We start from the raw sequence: 26,548 nt of genomic DNA on the forward strand, positions 1-26,548 counted from the left end.
GAGGCCAGCCAAGAGAGCATTGGAATAGCTGAGCAATGGCATGGTTGAGGATTATAGTAGCAGATGAGTTGAGGCTGGGGTGGAGTTGTGCGACATTCCTTACACCGATATACACTGACATACAGGTACACATGCAAATATATACAAACATACAAATGATAAAATGCAAAACAAAACAAATACAGAAACAAATAGACTGGCATGAGATTTTTTGCAGCTTCCTTACAGTGGGTGAAGTTTTGCTGAATTGCCATAAGGTGGTGCTAACAGGCCTGATGAAAGTGTCCAGCAGTGAGTTCAGTAATGGGGGGGGGGGCCTTGGACAGTGGAGACTGTTTCTCCTTAGTTACTCTTATCATCCCACTGGCTACAGCCACTTACATGAGGGAACTGATTGGATACTGAGAGCTGTACATTAACCTGTGCATACCGTAAGTAGTTCAGCAGGAACAACTCTGCAGTTTAAGTAGTTCATTTAAAAAAAATGATATCCATAACGCATGCACTATCTCAAACTCAACTGAGTGCTTCGATGCTGTTTGGAGGCTGTAGGTCACTGTGCACCCTGTACCCTTTAATGGTTAATTCTGTTTACCTTACATTTGTGGAGTTAGAATGATGAAAACCCAATATTTTATGTTTCCCTCCTCTGAAAGTCTCGGGTGATAAATGCATCTTTAATTCAAAAAAAAGTCATTGTCATTGGGCATCGCTGGCAAGTCTGATACTCATTGCCCATTCCTAGTCCCCTGGTAGTTGTTCTTGAGCCACAGCTGCCTTTCTAGTGGTTTGTTTGAGCTGAGTGACTTTGTGGGGCTGCTTCACAAGGCAGCTAAGAATCAACCGTGTTGGCTTGGAATTGAAACCATGTGCCAGAGAGCTTGGGTAAGGGTAGCAGAATTCCTTCCCTTCCAATATCGTCAGGATCACCTTTACTGATGGCTGCTTTTTTTTAAACAGAATTTAAATTAGCAAACTGCTGTGATGGTATTTGAGCTTGCATTCTAAGGAATTAATAGTCCAGGTTTCATTGATTACTGAGATAAAAGCAAAAAACTGCGGATGCTAGAAATCCAAAACAAAAATAAAAATACCTGGAAAAACTCAGCAGGTCTGGCAGCATCTGCGGAGAGGAACATAGTTAATGTTTCGAGTCCGTATGACTCTTCAACAGAACTAAGGAAAAATAGAAAAGAGGTGAAATATAAGCTGGTTTAAGGGGTGGGGTGGGTGGGTGTGTGGGTAGAGCTAGATAGAGGGCCAGTGATAGGTGGAGATAGCCAAAAGATGTCACAGACAAAAGGACAAAGAGGTGTTTAAGGTCGTGATATTATCTAAGGAAAGTACTAATTAAGGGTAGAAAGCAGGACGAGCAAGGTACAGATAGCCCTAGTGGGGGTGGGGGGAAGGGAAGGAATCGAAACAGGCTAAAAGTTAGAGATAAAACAATGGATGGAAATACATTTAAAAATAATGGAAATAGGTGGGAAAAGAAAAATCTATATAACTTATTGGAAAAAGTAAGGGTTGGGGGGGGTGGCGGTGGGATCGGAAAGGAGGTGAGGATGGAGGAGAGAGTTCATGATCTAAAATTGTTCTACTCAATATTCAGTCTGGAAGGCTGTAAAGTGCCTAGTCGGAAGATGAGGTGCTGTTCCTTCGGTTTGTGTTGAGCTTCACTGGAACAATGCAGCAAGCCAAGGAAGGACATGTGGGCATGAGAGCAGGGTGGAGTGTTGAAATGGCAAGCGACAGGGAGGTCTGGGTCATGCTTGCAGACAGACCAAAGGTGTTCCGCGAAGCGGTCACCCAGTCTGCGTTTGGTCTCTCCAATGTCGAGGAAACCGCATTGGGAGCAGCGAATGCAGTAGACTAAATTGAGGGAAGTGCAAGTGAAATGCTGCTTCACTTGAAAGGAGTGTTTGGGTCCTTGGACGCCTCCAATATTCTCCCTCCACCTGGACCCCTCCCTCTGGATTCTTACCTTCTCTTGATCTTTTCATTGAGAACTGTCGACGTGACATTAGTCGTCTCAATTTCTCTGCTTCTCTCACCCACTCTAACCTGTCTCTCTCTGAACTTGCTGCACTCCGTTCTCTCAGATCCAAACCTGCTGACAAGGGTGGTGCTGTTGTTGTCTGGCGCACTGACCTCTACCTCACAGAGGCTGAGCATCAACTCGCAGACACTTCCTCCTACCTCTCCCTGGACCATGAACCCACCACTGAACATTAAGCCATTGTTTCCAGGACTGTCACTGACCTCATCTCCTCTGGAGATCTTCCTTCCACAGCTTCCAACCTCATGGTCTCCCAACCTCAGACTGCCCGCTTCTACCTCCTACCCAAAATCCACAAACAGAAATGTCCCGGCAGACCGATCGTGTCAGCCTGTTACTGCCCCACGGAACTCAGTTCTTGCTTTCTTGACTCCATTCTGTCTCCCCTTGTCCAGTCCCTTCCCACCTACATCCATGATTCTTCTGACACCCTACATCATATCAACAATTTCCAGTTCCCTGCCCCCAACCGCCTCCTCTTCACCATGGACGTCCAATCCCTCTACACCTCCATCCCCCACCGGGATGGTCTGAGGGCTCTCTGCTTCTTCCTCGAACAGAGGTCCGAACAATCCCCATCCACCACTACTGTCCTCCGTCTGGCTGAACTTGTTCTCTCACTGAACAATTTCTCCTTCAACTCCTCTCATTTCCTCCAAATAAAAGGTGTGGCTATGCGTACTCACATGGGCCCTAGCTATGCCTGTCTCTTTATGGGGTATGTGGAACATTCCTTGTTCCAGTTCTACTCCGGCCCCCTTCCACAACTCTTTCTCTGGTACATCGATGATTACTTCGGTGCTACTTCATGCTCTTGTCTGGACCTGGAAAAATTTATTAACTTTGCTTCCAATTTCCACCCCTCCATCATTTTCACGTGGTCCATCTCTGACACTTCCCTTCCCTTCCTTGACCTCTGTCTCAATTTCTGGTGATAGACTGTCCACCAATATCCATTACAAGCCTACCGACTCACACAGCTACCTTGACTACAGCTCCTCACACCCCGCTTCCTGTAAGGACTCCATCCCATTCTCTCAGTTCCTTCGCCTCCATCGCATCTGTTCCGATGATGCTCCCTTCAAAAACAGTTCCTCTGACATGTCCTCCTTCTTCCTTAACCGAGGTTTTCCACCTACGGTCGTTGACAGGGCCCTCAACCGTGTATGGCCCATCTCCCGCGCATCCGTCCTCACTCCTTCTCCTCCCTCCCAGAAACATGATAGGGTCCCCCTTGTCCTCACTTATCACCCCACCAGCCTCCGCCTTCAAAGGATCATCCTCCGCCATTTCCGCCAATTCCAGCATGATGCCACCACCAAACACAACTTCCCTTCACCCTCCCAGCGTCATTCCGCAAGGATAGTTCCCTCCGGGATGACCTGGTCCACTCGTCCATCACCCCCTACACCTCAAACCCCTTCCACGGCACCTTCCCATGCAACCGCAGAAGGTGCAACACCTGCCCCTTTACTTCCCCTCTCCTCACTGTCCAAGGGCCCAAACACTCTTTTCAAGTGAAGCAGCATTTCACTTGCACTTCCCTCAATTTAGTCTACTGCATTCATTGCTCCCAATGCGGTTTCCTCTGCATTGGAGAGACCAAACGCAGACTGGGTGACTGCTTTGCAGAACACCTTTGGTCTGTCCGCAAGCATGATCCAGACCTCCCTGTCACTTACCATTTCAACACTCCACCCTGCACTCATGCCCACATGTCTGTCCTTGGCTTGCTGCATTGTTCCAGTGAAGCTCAACGCAAACTGGAGGAACAGCACCTCATCTTCCGACTAGGCACTTTACAGCCTTCCGGACTGAATATCGAGTTCAACAATTTTAGATCATGAACTCTCTCCTCCATCCCCACCCCCTTTCTTTTTCCAATAATTTATATAGATTTTTCTTTTCCCACCTATTTCCATTATTTTTAAATGTATTTCCATCCATTGTTTTACCTCTACCTTTTAGCCTATTTCGATCCCTTCACCCCACCCCACCCCCACTAGGGCTATCTGTAACTTGCTTGTCCTGCTTTCTACCCTTAATTAGCACATTCCTTAGATAATATCACCACCTTCACCACCTCTTTGTCCTTTTGTCTGTGACATCTTTTGGTTATCTCCACTTATCACTGGCCCTCTATCCAGCTCTACCTGTCCCACCTCCCCTTAAACCAGTTTATATTTCACCCCTTTTCTATTTCTACTTAGTTGTGTTGAAGAGTCATACGGACTCGAAACGTTAACCGTGTTCCTCTCCGCAGATGCTGCCAGACCTGCTGAGTTTTTCCAGGTATTTTTATTTTTGCTCATTGATTACTACTCCCTTATTATACCACTGCACTACCATAGCCAGAAGATGAGAGTGGTGTAGTACTTTGCAATGTCCCCCTGAATCAAGGCTGATTTTCACTTCAATTTGTAGCTGGTAGAGAGAGAGAGAGAGAGAGCCCTAGCCCTGATTTTACCTCCTGCATTTTGCTATCAGAGATTTCTCCATTGTAAAACAATGAGACCAGCTCCACCTGAGTGCTTTTGGGCACATTTTGTACAGATTGAAAAGGGTGATCTATCAGAGTGAAGCTGTGTCTACACAGACACGTATATCCTAAGCACAGACACTCATATAATCCACAAACCCCCCCCCCCCACACACACATGCACATTCCGCAATTCCATACATCTGCCCCCCCTCCCCCCCTCACCCCCACCAGAGCACACCCACGCATGCACACTCACTCACCCAATGTTATAAAACGTCCTTTAGTCAGTGACTGTGTTGAGCTGGTTCAGAATGCAGGGCCCTTGGGAAGTGACCCTCTAGATTGTGGGGTTGTATCAGATAGTGAGAGTTTAGAGGATCTGCCAAAGCTGTAGTTTTTCCTCATGGAAATTTCTGAGCATTTTATTGTGAATAAGATAATACCCCAATCATACAGGACCGAAGTCAGGTCTACTGCGTGCATCCACAGGAGTTGGTTTGCAGTTTATTATCACTACTCTTCTCTCCTGGAAAAAAAACTCAGCCAACCTTGTCTGACCTCCAAACACCTGAGGTCCAAACCACGATAATTTGTCTTTTTTTCAAAGCAATGAGCTGCACGCATGTGGGGTTAGGAATTGCATAAATAATCTATCACTACAAAAATGTTCCTTTCACATGACTCGTCTTGATTCTGCTCTGCTTCATAACAGGAGTCCAAGATATGAGATACAATGTGCACACTCATCTGAATGTTAGCAGTTTTAAGAGGTGGACTAATGGCCCTCAAACATGGTACACAATGTGGGGGTCTGGCCAACAGCGTGGGGTGCTGATCCCAAGGGGACGAGGGGCACCATCACGGAGACTACCCATTCAGCTGCTTCTGTTGCTGTGTTCCCGTCACACATTTAAATAACATTAAAGCCTTCTGTAACACCAAGCGGTGTTCCACAGCCTAGCTCAATTGGTTCGATATTATTTAGCCCTACTCCCCATAATGCTATGTGATGACGAGCAGAGGAGTCTATGTTTTTAACCCATTTTCTCCCCCAGTTCTTCCTCAGATGGAGCTGAATCCACTGCATGCTATACTTGTTTGTGGTTTGGTTTGCACTTTCAAAGACTGTTGGGACCTCTCTTCAGGTAACGTGGCCTGTTCTGGATTGGGAAGGTTTCCCACCACTTTGAGTGACTTAAGGCTAACTCTGGCATGTTGTCCAAAATCTCTTTTATTTACACTAAAGTACAATCTAAGCTTTGAGGTAAGTACATCTCTCTCTAGTACAGACTATTCCATCTTCTCTTTTTAGTCTGTTGCATGTGACTGCTGATGTCATTGTTACATCATGGTATTCATCACTATCTCATTACCATGCCTATGAACCCATTATTCTACATGTAGCCGCAGTTGAGAAGCAGTCCGCTATTCGGAAATGAGCGGATCGTTTATATTTTAATAGTTGACTGTTAGGACATTCCTGTGACAATTATGGCAATTGGACTTTGTATTTCAGGAGCAGGTGCACGTGTATTTTTTTTTTTGAGGTCCATTCTGTGACACTTCTATGCATTAGACTAACACAAAAGGGTGATTAAGCATGAATCAAAGATTTTTTTTCTCTCTCATTGATTGAAGGATGGCACATTGCATCCTGGGAACCAATTCAACATTTACAGATGGCTGCTGAGATCAGTTGATGACTCGGTGCAGGAGGTGGTGGTATTAGGTCCTGACAGGATTTCTGAATAAAGGTCAGTTGGGGAGGGAGGTCAAATACCAAGGGTCAGGAATTGTGACATCCCTCATATATGGCTGTATTGATTGGAACTTTCATTACCTTGTGAGTTCCATTCACTGGAGGACACAGGAGGTCTCTGCTCCTTAAGCTGGCTGGACAAAAGCTTGGATTTGGCTACTGTGGTACTCAGCTACTTGTTAACGCTCCACTTAGCAGGTCATAGTAGAGAAGAGGCTCTGGGCCGATACACAAGAATTGTCTGTTCCATCCAAAATTGGCTACGATGGTCTACCCACAAATTGAACCATGCGTTGGTGAATCTCTTCCTACCCGTACAGCCGAATTGCAAGTTACCTCAGTTCAAATCTTATTTTGCTATGTGTCAGACATTACTGCAGAGGACTACGCTGGAGAGAAGTGATTTACTTTGTTTAGGAGGAACCAAGCAGGTATGAAAGATGGATCAATAAAAATTTATTCAAAGGGCATCCTAATTATGAAAGTTAGCCTGTTCACTATGCCTTCAACTCCCAGCCAAGCGTTTTCCCAACGCTCAACGGCTATTTCTGCTGCTGTAGGAATGACCCCATTTATAACCATTTAGAATAGAAGAGGAGATTATTTATAGATTTAAAAAAAAAAAATCCTCAGTTAAAGTCACTGTTCTATTCATTCATGGTTTGTGGGTATCTTTAGCGAGGCCAGCACTTATTGCCATGCCTAATTTCCTATGAGGATGTCATAGTGAGCCACCATCTTTTATACAACTGAGTGACTTGCTGTTAGAGGGCAATTAACCACTTTGCTGTGGGTCTGGAGTCCTGTATAGGCCAGACCAGGTAAGGACAACAGATTGCCCTCCCTAGGGGACGGTTGGGTTTTTACAACAGTCTGGTAGTTTTAATGATCACCATTATTGTAATAGCTCTTTATTCCAGATTTATTCAAATAATTGAATTGAACTCACCCCCGCCCCCCCCGTCTGTCTTGGTGGGATTTGAACCCATGTCCTTGGATCAATGGTCCAGACCCCTGGATTACTAATCCAATAACTATGCCACTGCAACCCCATGCATCACAGGTTGCCTGCCTAAATGGGCCTAGATGCAGACCATTATTTTGGGACACAGTCAAGAGATCAAATTAAGTATTTAGATGAGCACTTGAAACCCCACAGCGTACAGGGCTAGGGCCCAAGTGCTGGAAAATGGGATTAGAATAGATAGGTGCTTGATGTGGTGCTTGCACAGACACGATGGGCCGAAGGGCCAGTTTCTGTGCTTTTTAACTCTATGGCTCTAAACTGTGTGCAGCCCAACATCAATATGATCGACTGTGCCTGTAATAACCAGAATTCTCTCTTGGGCCCCAAGGTGAAGGTAAAAGACTTACACTTATAGAGCGATAAAAACAAAAAACTGCGGATGCTGGAAATCCCAAACAAAAACAGAATTACCTGGAAAAACTCAGTTCTGCTGAAGGGTCATGAGGACTCGAAACGTCAACTCTTTTCTTCTCCGCCGATGCTGCCAGACCTGCTGAGTTTTTCCAGGTAATTCTGTTTTTACGTTTATATAGCGCCTTTCGTGACCTCAGGATGTCCAACATGCTTTACAGCCAAAGGAGTGCCTTTTGAAGTGCAGCCTCTGTTGTAACACAGGAAGCTTGGCGGGCAATTTGTGCACAGCAAGCTCCCACCGTCAATGTGATAGTGAATGGATGCTGTAATGTATTTTAGTGATGTTGGTTGGGGGAAAAATATTGGCCAGGACACTGGGGAAGGACTCTCCTGCTCTTCTTTCTACATCCACCTGGGATGGCGGTAGAGCCCCCGGTTTAATGTCTGATTGAGAAAAAAACACAGCACCTCCAACAGTATGGCACGCCCTCGCTACTACACAGGAGTGGAAAGCAGATTATATGGCCAGAGCATATTTTACGGCCCCTCCCACCAACGGAGATTGAAGTGTCTTGCAGCATCCACCGAGGGGAGTGGGTTGGGTGGGGTGGGGTGGGGGTGTGGAGACATGCTGTGACGGGGCTGTTAAATTCTGGCCCTGGTCTCTGTGCAGAGATTTGATCCCCCAACCTTCTGACTCAAGAGGGGAGAATGTCACCCAGTGAGCTAGCGAGGAGACTGCGTTGCAAGCTCAGCTATGTTCCTCCCCTGTGCACACACCCTTGGCCTCGCTGCAGCAGCCTATAAAGTACCTACTGCAGTCAGCTCAAGTATCTTTCACGTACCTGGTGTTTACAAGAGGGTTCACCCTGAGCTGACAGCTTCACAGGGGAATTAATTGAGTTCTGATGGGATGGGGGGTGGTGGGCTTTGCTGTTAAGTTTCTGTGAGGGCCTATACAGCATTTGAAACATATCAAGTTGCTCAATTCCGGGTCTGTTTTCCCTCTCCAGGTCCCCCCCCCCCGCCCAAATCTCTCCATAAACTCTCCAGGTTGAGAAAAACTGATGTTTACACAGTGTTGACCTCAGGACAGCGTGGAACGTTTCACAGTTATTGTTCGATGTAGTTTCAGATGGCAGCCACCCAAATACCGGAGGTGAGATGAAGCTGGAACCTGATAGGTCCTGGGTTCTGCTCAAATTCCAACAATTCACACACCCCCCGGCCCCCCCTTTCCCCATGCACCATCCTGTCAGTTTTACACCCACCCACCCCTAACACCTCCAATTTCTTTGCGTGTCCTGTCATATAAGCAGTTCATTTTTTTTTTAATTCACTCGATGTGGGCATCGCTGGCTAGGCCAGCATTTGTTGCCCTTGTTCAGGGGGCATTTAAGAGTCAAGCACAATGTTGTTTGTCTGGAGTCACACGTAGGCCAGACCAGGTAAGGACAGCAGATTTCCTTCCCCAAAGGGCATTGAACCAGATGGGTTTTTACGACAATGGGGTTTCGTGGTCATTAGACTTTTTTAATTCCGGATTTTTTTATTTTTGAATTCAAGTTCCACCATCTGCGGGATTTGAACCCAGGTCCCCCGAGCATTCTCTGGATTACCGGTCCAGCGACAATAAACAGCGCCAAGCCATCACTTCCTCCGAATTCTAATGTTGTAATATCAGATAGCGTGTACTTCATTACAGGAAATGATGCAACATCACATGATTTGCTCCCTTTCTGATGAAGAGTCATACGGACTCGAAACGTTAACTGTGTTCCTCTCCGCAGATGCTGTCAGACCTGCTGAGTTTTTCCAGCTATTTTTGTTTTTGTTTCAGATTTCCAGCACCCGCAGTATTTTGTTTTTATGCTCTCTTCCCTTGCGGCCTTGTGAGATGCAGCCAGCTTAGTAAAAGATGGTTTTCGGTGAAGCTCTTGCGTTACGTATTTCTGCAGGCTCAGTGTTTATTCTGCATCAGTCCGACAATACCAATAATGTTATATTTCCTGGTCAAGTGTATCAAACAAAATAATTTTTTAAAAAAACAAACAAAACCCAGTATTCAGTAGGCAGGGTGCTCCCCTTAAGTGACTCTGCCACTTGAAAGAATAGCGTAACATTTCGAGTCGGCTTGACTACTCTTCAGCGCAATTTTCCAGTCAGACGGACTCGACATGTTAACTCTGCCCCTCTCTCCACAGATGAGGCCAGGCCCACGGAGTTTTTCCAGCGTTTTCTGCTTTTTATTTCGGATTTCCGGAGTCCGCAGTATTTTACTTTCTATTATCAAAGAATAGAACGGTTGCTGTTTGCATTCGGACAGTGTAGCAACTGTTGCTTAAAGCTATCGGTTGGGATTTCCTGGCCCCCCCGCTGTGTGGGGGGGGGGATCTGCCACGGGCTGTGGGGGAGGGGGGATGCAGCGGCCCAGCCAATAGTCTGTCGACTTGCGACGTGACTGGATGATCCTGGCTGCAGGATGATCCCGCCCATCGCGTTGAACTCCCTGATGCTGGAGGTATCTCCCTGCTGTGGATGAGCCGAGATAGATAGGCTCTTGATTGGTAAGGGGATCAAAGGTTACGGGGAGAAGGCGGGAGAATGGGGTTGAGAAACTTATCAGCCATGATTGAATGGCGGAGCAGACTCGATGGGCCGAATGGCCTAATTTCAGCTCCTATGTCTTGTGGTCTTATGGCTACACTGCATGGAAAGTACTTTGTTGGCCAGAACGTGCTCTGGGATGACCGTGAAAGGTGCTAGGTAAATGCAAGTCCCTTCTTTGCGAAAGACAAATTGCCCAGGGGGGTCTCTCTGAGACTGGCACCCAAGTTTGCTGCCACCAGTGAGTGAATTGCGGAGAGTCTATTTCTGGAACGTAGGCAGCTGCACGTGACTGTTGGTTGGAAGCCAATGTCAGCCTCTGTAGGATAAATATATAAAAAAAACAGCCAAAGAAAGCAAGAAGTATTCATCTCCAAAGCGTTGAAACCTACTGCCGATTCCTGGAGAGTTCTTGGAATCTTCTCCTGTTGTGTTGTGATTATATACATTTTTCTGTTAACCACTGGTAAAATGCAGTCTAGTGTCCAACTATTTGTCTTGATTGCTTGTTATTAAGTTACCCACAAAAGGAATTGCCTTCCGTGAGAGAGAAGGATCATGTTAATGGGAAGTGAAACCAGATCCTGAGGTAGACATCAAGGGCCGTTTTGAATGAATTCCACACACTCCCCCTGCCCTGCGCTCGCTCTCTCTCTCTCTCTCTCTCTCTCTTTTCTCTTTCGGAGGAATGTTTTGATTGAGCAGGTGCTGGAGTAATGTGAGGATTAGTGGGAGGGGGGAGGGGAAACACAGCCAGCTTCAACCCCCCCTCCCCACCTCTGATTCGTTTACACTGCTCAGTGCACAAGAACCACTTAAGAAGATGTTTCACAGGTCGGAATTCTGACTTTTCCTGACCCGAGTTGGTGTGAACGAAATCTCAAACAAAAAAATAAACTCCGGGCCAGACCAAATAGTTTTCACCTCCAGGCAGGGACAAAAATTAATGACACACACATCGAGCTTTTGCTTTGAGGTGCCATGGTTTAACTGTTAAGTATGGTTATTGGGTATCTCCAGCTCATCCTTTTCTCTTGTCTTCAACTAAAATTCATCTTCAGTGGAAGGTCTTCCTGCCAAAGTATCTTCATTTCTGTCAGAAACATGACCCCATATGATTTAGGAGACATCGAGGCAGCTCCAGGGTTGAAAGGGCGATGTCACCAGGCCAAACAAACTTAGGTTCAACTATTTCCCCCACCCTTTCCAACCCCAGTGATTTTTATCCATCAGATCTCAGGTCACTGCTCAGCCTCCTACATCTCACCCACTTCACCAGTGCATTAACCTAAATAGTAGCAGGCAGTAGGCTCCTCAACTATGGTGTGCATCACAGATAAATCTGACCCTGTCTCTACTTGACGTTTTACATGCCTATACTTTCAGGCCGGTGCCAATGGATAGCGTTTAGACATGGGAATCCTAGTTGCCTGTTCCCCTTCCTAAACTCTGGGATACTGAGGCCAACGTTAACATCCCAGGTGCCGCTATCAGCTAACTCAGTTCAGATGTAAAGAAAAACTCAAGTGTGTTACCCATTCCTGATCGATGTCCATTGACTAACCCACCCTCTTCACCATCCCCCCCCAACCCCCCAACCCCCCTGCCCCAGGCACCAAAGGGAAGTAGCTACATGTGAATGTTAATGCTGAGAGGTTGTTCCCCTGGTTAGAGAGTCTAGAACTCTGCTTCACAGTCTCAGCATAAGGGGTCAGTCATTTAGGACTGAGGCGAGGGGGAATTTCTTCGCTCGGAGGGTTATAAATTGTTGGAATTCTTTGCCCCAGAGAGCTGCTCTTGCTTAGTCATTGAATATGTTCAGGACAGAGCTCGATAGGTTTTTGGACACTAAGGGAATTGGGGGATATGGGCATAGGGTGGAAAAGTGGAGTTTGACGTAAAAGCCTAGTAATTGATATTATTGAACGGCAGAATCGGCTGGAGGAGCCAGATAGCCTATCCCTCCTCCTATTCCTTATGTTCCTATGTCCTTAACCTTTCTTATTGATATCAGATTAAAAATCTTAATGATTCCAACACTGAATACAACAACTAGTACAGAACCACACAGGGCACTGTCTGCTCCCCAAGATGCTCATTAAGTCTTCAGAATAAGGCCTATGTATTCCTTTATTGAAGGGTAATGCCAGCTACCATATGCAGCTATATGGTCCATGACATCCATGTGTCAACCAGAGAGAGAAGCAAAGTAGGTGCAGTGTCATCGAACTGAAACGTTTACCTTGTTTCTCTCTCCCACAGATGCTGGCTGACCTGCTGAGTACTTGATTTGCAGCATTTTCTATTTTTAGTTCAGATTTCCAGCATCTGCAGTAATTTGCTTCCATATGGGTGCAGCAGAGCCCATGTTTATCGAATGGCAGAACCAGCTCGAGGGACTGTATGGCCGGCCCACTCCTTTCCTACTCCTACTTTCTTAAGGTCCTATGTCAGGTGTATCAGGCTTGGCTGTGAAGCCCTGCTCAATTCAACCTCTTGTTGACCTTCCTGCTTTGGTTCACATACAAAGAATTACCCAGTGCCTAAGGTACCAAACAAAACCATCTCCAAACTTGATAGGAACATAATGGGAGGCGATTGATGGGTTTAAAAAAAGTATTTTAAATAAATAATTGAGCTGAACTGCTGCAATATACCTAGAAAAGGGTTTAGACAATTCAATTCCTGGTCAGTAAAGCTGTAGGTTTATGGTATCAACCTAGCACTAATTGGCAACCTCACTCTGCTGGATGGTTACATTTGGTCAAAATAGAAATGGCAACATGGAACCAGGTCCTTCAGCCCAATCAGTCCAGGATGGTGTTGATCCTCGACATGGACAATAGTCCTAATCTTGTGCTGTACTTTCCCTCATTTCCCCTTTCCCCTCCACTACCTATCTAACCTATTCTGAAATGTTGACATGGCCTCTGCCTCAACCGGTGAGTCCACAGTCTCTCAACCCTCCATGTAAAGGTTCCTCCAGCTCCCTGGCCTAAACCTCTTATATTTAACCCATTACTGTATTCCAGCTATGTGGGAAATGGTGCAGTCAATTGGGTTGGGTCCAAGCCCAACACTTAACTACCATATGCCTCTACTTTCCAGTAGGGGGCCACTGGATGTTGACTGCAATTAGAAGGAAGATTGAGAGGGGTGTATAACAGTGCATCTCTGCCAGACACATGGGAATACCACCACTTGCGAGCTCTCCTCCAAATCATACCCCATCTTGTCTTGAAAATTTATTGCTATTCCTTCATCATCACTGGGTCAAAATCCTGGAACTCCCCCTCTAGCATGACTGTGGATTTGCCTACACCACATGGATTGCAGTGGTTCAATAAGGAAGCTCACCACTACCCACTCAAGCGCAGTTAGAGATGAGCAATAAATTGCCTTGCCAGCAATACCCAAAGGCTGAGGGAAAAAAGGCATGTAAAAAAAAAAAAACAAATAATTACACTGAAAGTGCAGTGGCACATGAGCTGTAGCTACGCCCGTTAAAGACGATTTGAATTTGCTTTGTTTACATGCAGTCTTGGGGATCAAGGCTGTACATCAGGAAACCACAACCATACATTATAATACTGATAAGCAGACATTAGCATGTATACTCTGGTCTGACTCTGTAGACATTAGATAGTCTCTAGGGTATCAATGAGTTGATGCTTTAGTATGTAAGGTTACTGCTTACTTCATCTAGACAGACAAACCAAAGAAGAGTGGAATTACCTGAAATCTGGACTTCTCATACTGAAATCATAATAAATAGCCATAACTTTCTATATTTGAATTGGAAACTGGGTTAATGTAATTCAAATAAAATCCACACAGCACTTTGTGTATAACAGATAAAATGATGAAGTGGCCCATTTTACATTTCTCTCTTACTGGAGCAAGAGCTGCTCCATTCATCCTATGTCTGTAATAGAAATGCATCAGAGTCAATAGAAGCTTTCAAAAGGGAATAGGATAAGTGTTGGAGGAGAAAAATTGCAGGGATATGGGAAGAGAGCCAGGGAGTGGGACTATAACAAAATTGTTCTTCGAAAGTGCTGACACTAACTCGATGGGCTGAATGGCCTCCATCTATGCTGCACTATTCTATAACAAGTTATAAAGTGTCTTTAATGTCAAAAAGTAATTTCCAAGGATCTTCACAAGAGGCATCAACTAAAATGGAAGGTTAGTGAGCCACAGAAGCAGATAATAGGTGAACAAAGGTTTGGTTAAAGAGGTGGGTTTAAAGGTGGGGGTATTTAAGAGGAGAGGGCAGTGGAGCAGCTGGAGGGGTCAAGGGAGAGAATTCCAAAGTGTTGCAAACAATCTGGTTTAAAGATTTAATCCCTGTTCAGGTTGGCAGATGTCTGGCAAACTCAGAAGCTACTAGGAAGCAGACATTGCTCCAGACCACCTGCTGTTTACACTTCAGTGATTATAGAGTGACACCAGCATTAGATCTACCCAAAGTGCCTCTAGCATGTGCTGTCCTAACAGCTTTTCCAATGATAACTTCACTGCAGCGAGTAGTCCGCACCAGTTTTTTTTTTACTGCTATAATCTTGGCGACTGAAGTTTTTAATTTATCATATCAAACTTTTCAACGTACCAGCGATAATGTTGTGGTACCCCTTAGGGGCAAATGATTACAAATTGACCAGAATTCATTCCATGTCTGGTGACTAAGAAAGCTACCTATGATGAGCCACTCTGTGAAATTAGCTTCTGCCATGGGTGGGCGACATGGGGAACAAAGCATCTTGATTGATACGATTGGCAGTTTAATTTAGTTTCAGAGGTTTTCATTTTGTTGAAAAGTAAACTTTGTGCTCGAGCCTCGTGTTAATAAGGAAATAAAGGAGGCTCCCTTGTTAACTTGTTGCTGCTTTTTTCCTGGTAATGTCACTGGAGGCAACCCAGGGTCAATATTATGGATCAAGAAACATCTAGGCTGACAATCTGATAACGCACTGAGGGAGTGCTGCATTGACGGAGCTGTCATCTTCGGATGAGACCTTAAGCTGGGATCTCCGGTGGACCCGTGACGCCATGACATGATTTCAAAAAAGAACAGGGTGTCCTGGCTGATATTTATCCCTCAAACAATGTCACTGAAAAACAGGTGACCTACTCTCATGACCACACTGCAGTTTGTGAGAGCTTGCTGTGTGCAAAAAGGCTGCCGCATTTCCTACAACAGTGACTACGCTTCCAAGGTGCTTCATTGGCTGAGACGCACCATGAAGTGTCATGAGGGTCCTGAAGGGTGCTATATGAATGCATTTCTCTTCCTTTATTTTACAAGGGCTTTGTGAAATCAGTTCTGCAATCCCAAGAGGTGATACAACAGTATATGGCCTGATAGACAAACTGTCCATGGGCCAGGATGCACGGACATGTGCGCATGTGAACAAGGGCATATCTGTAATACTATTAATATATCGAGTTGGCATTGGAAGTCTCCTGGCAGCACATGGCATGAAAATTCCATTCTTGCGCGGAAAACATTTTCAAAGCAACCTCTGGGGGAATTACCAGGCGGAACTGGCGAGGGTGTTGGGGGGAAATTGTGTTTGACTATTGTCAGCAGTTGCCAGTAGGTAACCACAGACTTGGAAAAAAGTGGCGGATGTCAACACAAACCATTTGATGCTTGGCATGAACCTCAGTACTACACGAGGAGCGCGTTTACTCACAAAATGACCATATCTCTGCATTCCTCTAATCCTGGCCTCTTGTCTCGTCACTCCACCATTTTCATCTGTACCTTCAATTGTCTTGACCCCAAGCTCTGGAATCCCCTCCTGCTATCCCTCTCTCCACCTTTTAAGAGGCTCTTTAAAACCTACCTTTTTTAGCCAAGCTTTAATGTTGCCTATCCCAATATCTCCTTTTGTGGCTTGGTGTCAAATTTTTTTGCTTGATAACACCCCTGGGACATTAAAGGTGCTTTATAAATGCAGGTTGCTGTTTTTGTTATGAATAATTCGATGATTTTGGGCCTAAGCAGCTCCCATGCTGGCTGTATCCTCAAGTTTTTACAGAAGGCTGTTACTGGAAGATCGTGTATTCCAACCTATCTAAAGTGTCTCCAGTTCTGAGGACATTCCCTGCACAACCCCCCCCCCCCAGACCGGATCATAGCAATGCCTGTCAAGGTCTTCAGCCTTGGCATTTACTCGCATCTCCATGGTTTCTAGATTCTGCCATGGTTAAGAAACACGATCTTCTGAGGTTCTGAATTTTGTGATCCACGCAATGCCACTAATCAGCCTCCATAGCAACTCTCTCTATACAGAACAATAAACAAGAATTTCAGGAGAAAGGTGGGTGGTAGAGGGTGTTACTCTCTTTGACCTCCCAGCAACATCTTAAGCTGAAGGAGTTTCATAGTGTCATTGTCCCATTGGGGAGGGCGGAGATGGGAGGATTTATGGCAACATATTCTAGCTGCTCGATGAAGCATTCTATTCTCAGTTCCCTGGTAGCCTACAGCCACACTTACACTGATGTTTAATTACAGTCTAACTGTCTAATATGTGTATGAATCATGTAACTCCCTCAGTCTTCTCTGATGAGAATAGCCCTTAATGGCTTCATAAAATACAATCTATCAGAGTTTCCTGGGGAGTTTATGAAAGAGAAAGGTTCAGGAGGCTGTAAAGGAGAGTTCCATCATTGTGCTGCGTGCAATTCTGTATTGAAACCTTGAAACAGAAGTGTTTTTATTTCCTTTTAGAATTGTTATGTGTTCATGCTGAAGTAGTTCTGCTTTCCCCTTGGAAACCTTGAGCAAGTTACTGAAATAAAGATTTAATTAAAAAAAAGAAACAACGAGGGACCATATGAGAGTGAGGAAGTGGGCTTTTAATTAAAATTATCTCTCTGAATAATCAGCTCATCCTGCTAGCAGTTACCCAGGCAATGCTTATTTGTCAGTTGCTTTATCAGTTAACCTAGCTTTAGGCCTTAGCTAGATGCAGCAGAGGGAGATAAATGGATTAACTAGATTGGTTCCATCAAGGTTGGCTTGCTGATGGCCCGGAGGATTCATCTGAGGGAAGCTGGTGCAGAATGTAAACCGAAATAATTCTCTCTGAAAATTTTCAGTTCTGCACAGCCTTTGTGAAGCGGGACTGATGAGACAGGCCATGGGAATTCCACCATGCTAATGTGCTGGAGCTATTCCCATGCTCCCTCTTGTGGTTTCCCTCACTGTTGTGGGAGGTACCAGCTGAAGGACAGCCCTTCCCATGGGGACTGAGGGTGTCCCACGTGACAGGGAGTGCGCAAGGTCCCTTGGCAGTAAACCGTTTTTGGGGGTGGGGGGGGGGGGGGTGTGTGGTGGGGGGGTGGGGTTGGTGGGGTGGGGGGGGCAGGTGGGGGTGGGGGGGCGGTTGTGGGGGTGGGTGTGGTGGGAGGTGGGGGGTGGGGTGGGATGGGATGGGGGGGGGCAGGTGGGGTGGGGGGGGGGCAGATGGGGGTGGGGGGGGCGCCGTCTCTCTCATTTGGTGGAAGGCGGTGTTGTCAAAGGAGTTCCGCAGGAAAAGGAGATGGTAAGCTGCCAAAAAAAAGTGCCCAGATGCCCGGCTTGATGCCATTGAAGTCACCACTTGGTGTGATCATTGCTATTCAGTTCAATCTCAGTGTGGTTGCTGGCAATACAGATGCTCAGGTCAAAATATTTCCTGGGCTGATCACTTAAAGGGAACTGCATTGCCCGGTACGTGTTGCTAACTCCTTTATTTGGAGCATTTTGAGTGTAAGCACTTCCCTTCTGCATGTGTTGCATGCCCTTATTTTCACAATCAACTATGCCTGGTTTGTGGATAAAGCCCAACAACACTGACATCCACGCAGGGGCTCTTTCAATTGAGAAAGACAATTCTGCACGTTTAATATTGTAAGGAGACTTTTGTATTTGAAGCAGTTAAAGGACTAAGTTCTGTTTCTTCTGTTCAAAACACAATTGTGTTTTGATGCGATGCACATTGTTTCCTTTACTTTTCCTTAGGCTGCACTTCCAAGTCGCTCTGTGTATTTCTGTGAAGCTGTATACTGTATACACTTCTAGAAACATCGCTAAGTAATTCTTTCTATTTTCTTCTTTTTCTATTTTTCCACAAACAGTTAGTGACCAGTTAATTTGCCCTTTTTTTTTGGTGGTGGTGTATGTTGGCCAGCACGCTGGGAGAGCTCCATTGCTCTTACTTCAAATGGCGCCGAGCAACCTTTGACATCGATCTGAACAGACGGGTCTGAGTTTTTAAACTTCTCATCCAGGGGCAGTGCAGCAGTTCCTCAGTCCTGCACTGGATGGTCGACCTACATTATATGTTCGAGGCCCGGGAAGAGGCTTAATTAATCCTCTAACCTGATCCAGAGATATGAATGCTGTTAAATGGAAGCAATCGTCACAAGAGATGGGATTGGGATTCTAAATCGTGACTGTGCGATCGACTTACCAAACCTATTTAAACCGAGAGGAGCAAAAATTTAGAAGTTCTCATCTTGAATAAACAACTCCTGATTTTCCTGCCTTTATTGAAAGTTCTAATTTGATGCATTCAAGGGGACCTGGATAAACATAGAAAAGAACGGAAGGATATATTGGGAGGGTTAGATGAAGAAGGGTGGGAGGACAAACTTGTGGAGCATAGACTGTTTGGGCCTAATGACCTGTTTCTGTGGGATGGATAAACATCTTTTTATGTCTAAATCACTTTCCTCCTCCATACTCTCCCAGTTCTTGGTACTAAGTGAAAGGAAATGAATCAAAATTAAAAAGTCCATCCATGGCGGATATTGGCTTTTGAAAAAAAAAAGATGTAGAGATTTTAGAAGCAAGGAGGTTTTTTAATATGAAAGGGAATAATAATAAGCAGATCTAGCAGCTCTGTTATTGCAGATTTTATCATCCCCACCACTCCCCCCACCCCCCCCTATAGAATCAAGGATATGTCAGCAAGTAAGTAACAAGGGATTGGACAGGAAGAAGATTAATTGTAGGCAGCAGAGATCAATGTGGAAAATCAGGAGGAAATGAAGGTTCTGAGTTTCGGGTTGATAGCTTCCATGATTCTCGACAATGAAAGACTATTTATTGGACTGAAGAACTCCACTGACCACAAAGAGATCAAAAGCTCCATGGGGCTGAGGTGTTATTCTTTTACTGTCTCTTAATCTTCACTTGTCTGTTTCCTCTCATGAGCAGAATAATAAAAGGGCAGGACCCCTGTTTAAGTGCAAGGTTTTGGCTCTGGGTTATATCCTTTTGAGTGCAAATGTTAAAGATTTTACAAGGCAGTGTAAAAAAATCCCATACCTGAAAATTCACGCTTTCGGAACGTACCATTATGTGCCAGCCTTGGCTCAATTGGTAGCATTCTCACCTCTGGGTCAGGAGGTTGTGGGTTCAGGCCTCACTCCAGAGACTTAACTGCAGCTATCTTAAGTGCAGTCATATAGGAGCAGTTCAGTCTTGCAGCTTGCTGTGCATATTTAAATGAGGCCTGACGTTTAAAATGCCTCAGCTGTGTTGGCATGGACATTGGGTGGGTGGTGTGACCACACTGTCCATCTGATAACCACCCCCCCCCCCCCGCCCCAATTTGAAAATCAGCCCTGAGATGTTAAGCTGAGATTCTGGCTGGCCTGGCATGATAAATGGAGCCAATGCATTGTTTATAGAAGAGGTGTCCTGGCCAAAGTTTATCCCCCAACCAATAGCATTGAAAAAAAAACAGATTACCTGGTTATTATTCCATTGCTGCTTGTGGGATCTTGTGTGCAAATTGACTGCTGAATTTCTACATGTTGCAACAGGCATTGCACTTCATTGACTGTGAAATACTGGGACTGGGAAGGCTCTGTGTGCCTATATGTTCTTTCTACTGGACTATAGATTCTTTGACACAGGAGGCTTGTCTTCCCCTGTCCCTTTCTGATGGTTAAAGATTATATTATGTTCAACCATGGAGACGCGAAAGCTCCTGGATTTGGTTATGGATCTGTGTTGAGTTCATGATCTCAGCCAGGGTGCCATTTGTATGATTGCAGTCTCCCAGTCTAATGAGGGGGTTGAATCAGCCATCGGCCGCACACTTCTTCATTATCCTGTGATGCCCTACATGGAACTGAGTTCCACAAAGGTTGCATCACCTGACAATCCTCCATTACCTGCATCCCTTCAATTCTGGCATTTTGAGCATCCTTGATTTTTCTTGCACAGCTATTGGTGACTGTGCATTCAGCAGCCTAGACACTAAGCTCAGAAATTCCCTCCCTAGACCTCTCCATGTTTACCTCTCTCCTCCTTTAAGTCTCTCCACTAAAGGTTACCTCTTGACCAAGCTTTTGATGAATTGCCCTAATATTTCCTTGTGGTAACAAATTTTGTTTGATTAAATTCTTGCCATTGGATGTTGTACTACCTGAAATGTGCTATATAGTAGATGCAAGATTTGCAAAAGAAAATATGAAGTATCAAGACCATTAAGCCGCTTCCTTCTATACACCATGTATAATCTACACGCTTATGTGTTCCATCCCACTTGTACTTGAAGAGTCAGCTTGACTCAACCATCCGGGACAAAATGTTGCAGATTCAAACCTCAGTCCAAGGTCAAGGATCTAATCTAAGTCCATGCGCCAAACTGCAATTGTGCACGTTGTTGGGTTGCAGTCCTTCGGATCAGTCTTTGAACCGGGCCCCCTCTCTTGGTTATAGTTGATGTCGAAGGTTCTCCACCACCCCTGCCCCCGTGATTATTGAGAGAGGGCCAGCAATGCTCCCTGACTCCGCGGCCACCTAAATAAAAAAAATCAACTTGGATCTTGTTGGTCCAATTTTAACTCTAGGTTTTTTTAAAATATATTCGTTCATGGGATGTGGGCGTCACAGGTTAGGCCAGCATTTAGTGCCCATCCCTAATTGCCCTCATTTCAGAGGGCATTTTTAAGAGTCAACCACATTGCTGTGGGTCTGGAGTCACATGTAGGCCAGACCAAGTAAGGACAGCAGATTTCCTTCCCTAAAGGACATTAGTGAACCAGATGGGTTTTTACAACAATCAGCAATGGTTTCATGGTCATCGTTAGACTTTTATTTCCAGATTTTTATTGAGTTCAAATTTCACCATCTGCTGTGGCGGGATTCGAACCCAGCTCTTCAAAGCATTACCCTAGGTCTCTGGAATACTAGTCCAGTGACAATAACACTGTGCCGCCACCACCACCTCCCCCGGGGGGGGGGGTGGGGATCAGAAAACATGGCCTGACTCATGCAACCCAAGGCCTGAGAGATCCTAAGTTGTGTGGAGAGAGAAACAGAGTTAATGTTTCAGGTGGGCCACTTTTTAACTTAAAGTGGACAAAATGAGAAACTTAATGGTTTATAAGCAGCAAGGGAAAAATGGGGGGAGGGGGTAAGGTGTTTACAAACTTTAAATTCCAAACTTCTTCAAGTTCTGAAGGAAGGTCATCGACCTGCGTTAGCTGTGATTCACTTTCCACAGATGCTGCTTGACCTGCCGATTGATTTACAGCATTTTCTCTTTGGTGGGTTGTGGGGGCGGGGGGGGGTTGGGGGTGCTGGGGAGGAAAAAAAAAGCAATGTTGTTTTGATTAACTGCCATGCAATTTGTGCATTTGTCTCCCACTCTTTCCACTCGCTCTCGAGATCAACAAAATTGATGTTCTCAAAGGGAGGCTGTAATTGCTCCTTGTGCATTGGACACTGCTGGATGGGCTATGACTATCCACAGCTGCAAAGCTTTGGTGTTAAGCAGCTGGATTCCACTGCAAAGCTCATCAATTTGCTAATTATTTTTTTTTTTTTTTGGAGGGATTATGTATGCAGTGTGCATCTGTGATTTTTTTTTCTCTCTGTCGGGAAGAATGTTACTTGAAACCATTTGCTTAAGTTTTTCTCTCATTAGAGAGAGAGCACAATTGTGGTGGTGGTTGGGGGCAGGGTGGCTGAGAAATTATTCAGCACTCAGCTTCAAATCCGCTGTACAATTCAAATCTCTATTTTGGTGCTTAGCTCAGGGGGTAAGGACCTTTTGTCTCTCTGCGCGGTGGCTGTTTTCTTTTCTCTCACCTCCCAGCAGTAACTTTGAGGTCCCTTCTACTCGGCCTCTCACCCAATGCTTGCACGCTATCTGAGCAATGAGCTTCCCTTTGGCTACAGTGCAGTTCCAATCCTCATCGTTCGCAGTTTTATTGTTTCATTTCGTGCACTCTTGATCGACAATAGTCCGCTCTACAGATGCCTGACTGACACGCAACATCTCGGAGGCTGAAACGCCTTAAACCTTCATGTGAAAGTGCTGGGGTTGGACAGTGCTGGGGAACAAGTTGGTGCTAAAACATTTACGTGAAACTTGTGTCATTAAGTGGGGGGGGGGGGTGGTGGTGTTGATGGGATTAATCGCTGCACCTTACTTAACGGCAACCTGCAATTTGAAAGGAACAAAGTTAGAGAGGAAATAAATCGAACAGGAGTGACTTTGGATATCCTGTATCACTAGATTTGCTGCCTTTTGAAATAGGAATGGGGCCCCACTTGCACAGGTCAGAGGGAAGCTGTAGGTCGTGTGACTGTTCCTTGGCAATAGGGCAGTTATAGCTAGCTGAATTATCAGAAAACAACTTAACTTTCTGCTGAAAAATATTTTCCCTATAATTGTGCAAAAGTATTTGTTTCTTAAACTGCGAACGTTATTCACTCTTGTGGTTAGATATACTTGCCAGGGCTGGTGTGACAGGAAAGAGAATGGGAAGAGAAATAAAAACAGTTGAGAGAATTTAAGGATGAGGCAAAGTCTTTGAGCCCAACCAGGCTCTTCGGTATTCCAAGATTTAGTTTGTACGCTCATGGAGGTGAGGAATGAACGGACATTTCCTCTTGAGTTCAGGTGCCCAATGTCTTCACCAAACACTGCCAGCAAAGTTAGTTGTAAAGCTAAGGCTCCCTCTGCACTGTTCCAGCCTCGGATGAGGCATTTTCCTTCCTAAGTGATGCTCTACTATGGGCAGCGTAACCAGGTGGGGCAATCCTTTCCACTAATCTTCTCCACTTGATCAAACATTGAACAGGGGTTTGCAGTGCTGCCCAGCACTGTTGCTTAGCCATGGTCCCAGTTTCCTGCCTCTTGTGTCAGGCATTAGAGATCTGCCAGGAATGGTTTTGTTATCTGAACAGACTTGCTTGCGCATTAAAATATCAACAGTCCCTGCAAAGACTATTAGGAGTTGCACCTTTTTAAGTTGCTACATCCCTTTAAATTGACCCATTCCCCTTTAAGTAAGTAGCCTCTAAGGGCGTACAATTTAAGGGTATACAATACTCTGCCTCCTCTCTGGCAAGTTCTCCACAGCTGGGTCAGCAAACCTAGAGCAACTTTGAGATTATAATTGGAAAATCTATTCTGTGTAGGTCATCAGGAAATATGGGCCTTCCTGCTTCCCATCTCAATAGGGATTAGATGCAGCGCAGAAAATCACAAATGGATAGATATACCCACTGAATTGTACGCTCATGTATTCTTTATGATCCAGCATGCCATACCTTAACTCATTTCAGCACATTTGATTCCAGATGGTATTGCACTCAATTCACTCATGCTCTCTACATTATATACTCTGTGTCAGCTTCATTCGTCACCCTATTATTAACAAAATAAAACCCCTTTTTTTGCTGTGTTGAGATTTTTAGTTTCTCATTGAATAGCAATTCCTGTGCCAAGACCTTTTATGTTTGGTACAATGTATGCAAAGCAGCTTGGAAAATGCTGAATTCTTGTAAATCTTACTGAAATTTATTATGTTAACAGTGCGATATAAGTAAGTTGTTGCTGTTGAAAAATGTCATTTAGGCAACTTAAAGAAAGATGCATTTTCTCACTCAACATATCCAGGATGATTTCGAGGAGACAAACATGTGGGATGCATATCAATCAGAATAGAGAAGGGCCCTACACCTGAAACATTAGCCAGTTTTTTGGTACTCTTGTCCTGCTCAGTTGGGGAGTTTGTTGAATTGCTGCAGTACATTTTGGAGCCACAGTGTGCCGGTGGTGATGCTGATGCACATCGAGTCCTAATGCCCATGACTCGGTCCTTAATGGTTGAACTCCTTGAGTGCTGCTGTACCTTAGCCCAAGCCGGACAGCGATCAGTCCTAAGATATTCCTAACAGTGGAACATCACAAGATCAATTAGAAAGCAGTTGCTTATCTCAATAGCCCCCTTCAGTCCTAAAATCTCTGAGCTCTCTGCATTCCTATTGTCTCTTGTATATCCCTGACTTCCTGCAGCCGCCTAAGCCCTGAGCTCTGGGATTTCCTCCCTAAATCTCTCTGCTTCTCCCTCCTTTATAAGATGCTCTTTAAAGCTTACCTCTTCGACCAAGCTTTCATCATCTGTCCTAATGTCTTCTCCTTTGGTGCAGTATCAATTTTTGTTCAGTTATGCTCCTGTGAAGCACCTTCGGGCGTTTACTGCATTAAAAGCACTATATGAATGCAAGATGTTGTTGAATTAAGGTTACGCTGAACAGCAGCTATTTGTGTGTTGCAGCTCTAGCACTTGGGGAGAGGTCATGCTCAGTGAACCCTGCAGAAAATAAGGTGGCCTTCTCCTTTTTAATATTTTTGGCACTGTAGTATGATGGATACTCAGCGGGCATGAACCTTTTGCAGAGGTAATATAATGAAAAATGTTATGTCTGCATGCACTTCCTGTCAATCTTTAGTCATTAGATATTTCTCTGTCCACATTTATAATGGAATCTTCCTATGTAAACTAGTCACTCTGTACCTACACCCTCCAATAGTTGGGGATGCGGTAGTGTCTCATTCTTGCGGCTCCCACTTTCTCATACCGTCCCAAAGAGAAACTTCTATTCCCCAACAAACTCTACTTAGCTGCTTCCGAAATTGGAAAAGGCTTTGGCGATTTAAGCATAATTAAGAATATTAAATCAAGGTATTGTTGAAATCTAAAACAAGGAGGTGCAGCTTTGAAATGGAGCTTGTATTTATGCCTACACCTTCTCATCTAATTATCTCTCGAGCTTTGCTTAAAGACTCTACTTGGCCTTAACTTGCAAAGCTCTAAGAGATTGTCTACTGTATAAACATTATACACACAAAAACACACATGCATTGAAAAAAAAATATTGGGATCCGTGCATTGCTGACAAGGGAAACATTTATTGTCTGCCCCTGGTTGCCCTTGACAAGGGCCTTATTGAACCATTGTATTCTGTGTGGTGAAGATCCTCTCACAATGATGAAAGAACAGTGATGTGTGTCCATGTTAGGATGTTGTGGCACTTGGACGCGATGGTGTTTCCATGTTATTCTGGGTGGGAGCGATCTTAGGTTCATGAAGGAAGTTTAACCTGCACCCTCACAAAAGCATAGTGCTGTACAAAATATTAGGGGGGGGGGGGTGGTCAAGACTGTGGTGAACCTGCCCAATGTTTTGCTGTCTACTTGAGCTGAAGGTGCTCGTACAACACTGTTGGGTAGGGAGTTCCAGTATTTTGATAAAGGAATGGCTGTGTATGACTGTGACTAATCGCTAACACGTGCTATGGGCAGTGTCACCGCCAAAGAACTTCACCTCAGCGGGCACTCGGGATTATCAGAAATAACTTTCTTGCTTTTATGCGAAATAGTGCCAAGGAATCTTTTGACACCCCGTCTGAGTGTGGTTTGACTTGGTTTGCCATTTCAGCTGGAGAACACGGCACCTCTGACTTTGCAGCACTCTTGAAGCGAGAGTGCTGCCCACTAACCTGATGTATAATCATTTTGGGGGGGGGGGGTGAAATGTAAATAGGTCGGGGGGCCCCGGGGTGAGTTGTTTGATTTCAGCCAGGATGGTGTTAAAATATCAACATCACTGTCCTCGGTGAGGGAGAGAGAGAAAAAAAAACAATCACTGCTTTTCACAATCCAATGGAGTCTGCTGCAAAATGCACACAGGGTGGAAATAGCACTGTGATACCCTTCAAGTCACTGCCCTGCAGAACTGCACAAGAGAAGCCCAAACACAGAGAGAGAGAGAGAGAGAGATAGAGAAAAGTTTGACCATCCAGTGCTGTGGAATGGAATGCAATCTCTTTGAGAGGCTTAACCAGGATGAGAGGGGTTAAGAGGGAAAAGAAAATTAACAAAGTCTTTTAAATTAAACTCCTCCCCCACGTAGTTTTTTTTTTATTCTTAAAAGGCTTGAGGACGAGAA

General features: G+C 45.0%; 1 protein-coding gene across 4 annotated transcripts in view; it reads left to right on the forward strand.

The window, feature by feature from the left end:
• lzts2a (leucine zipper, putative tumor suppressor 2a) overlaps positions 1-26,548 on the forward strand; it is a 184,822-nt gene that overhangs the window by 60,700 nt on the left and 97,574 nt on the right. The gene's annotated exons all lie outside the window — the stretch shown is intronic.

This window comes from Carcharodon carcharias, chromosome 17 (assembly GCF_017639515.1).
Source record: "Carcharodon carcharias isolate sCarCar2 chromosome 17, sCarCar2.pri, whole genome shotgun sequence".
NCBI lineage: Eukaryota > Metazoa > Chordata > Chondrichthyes > Lamniformes > Lamnidae > Carcharodon > Carcharodon carcharias.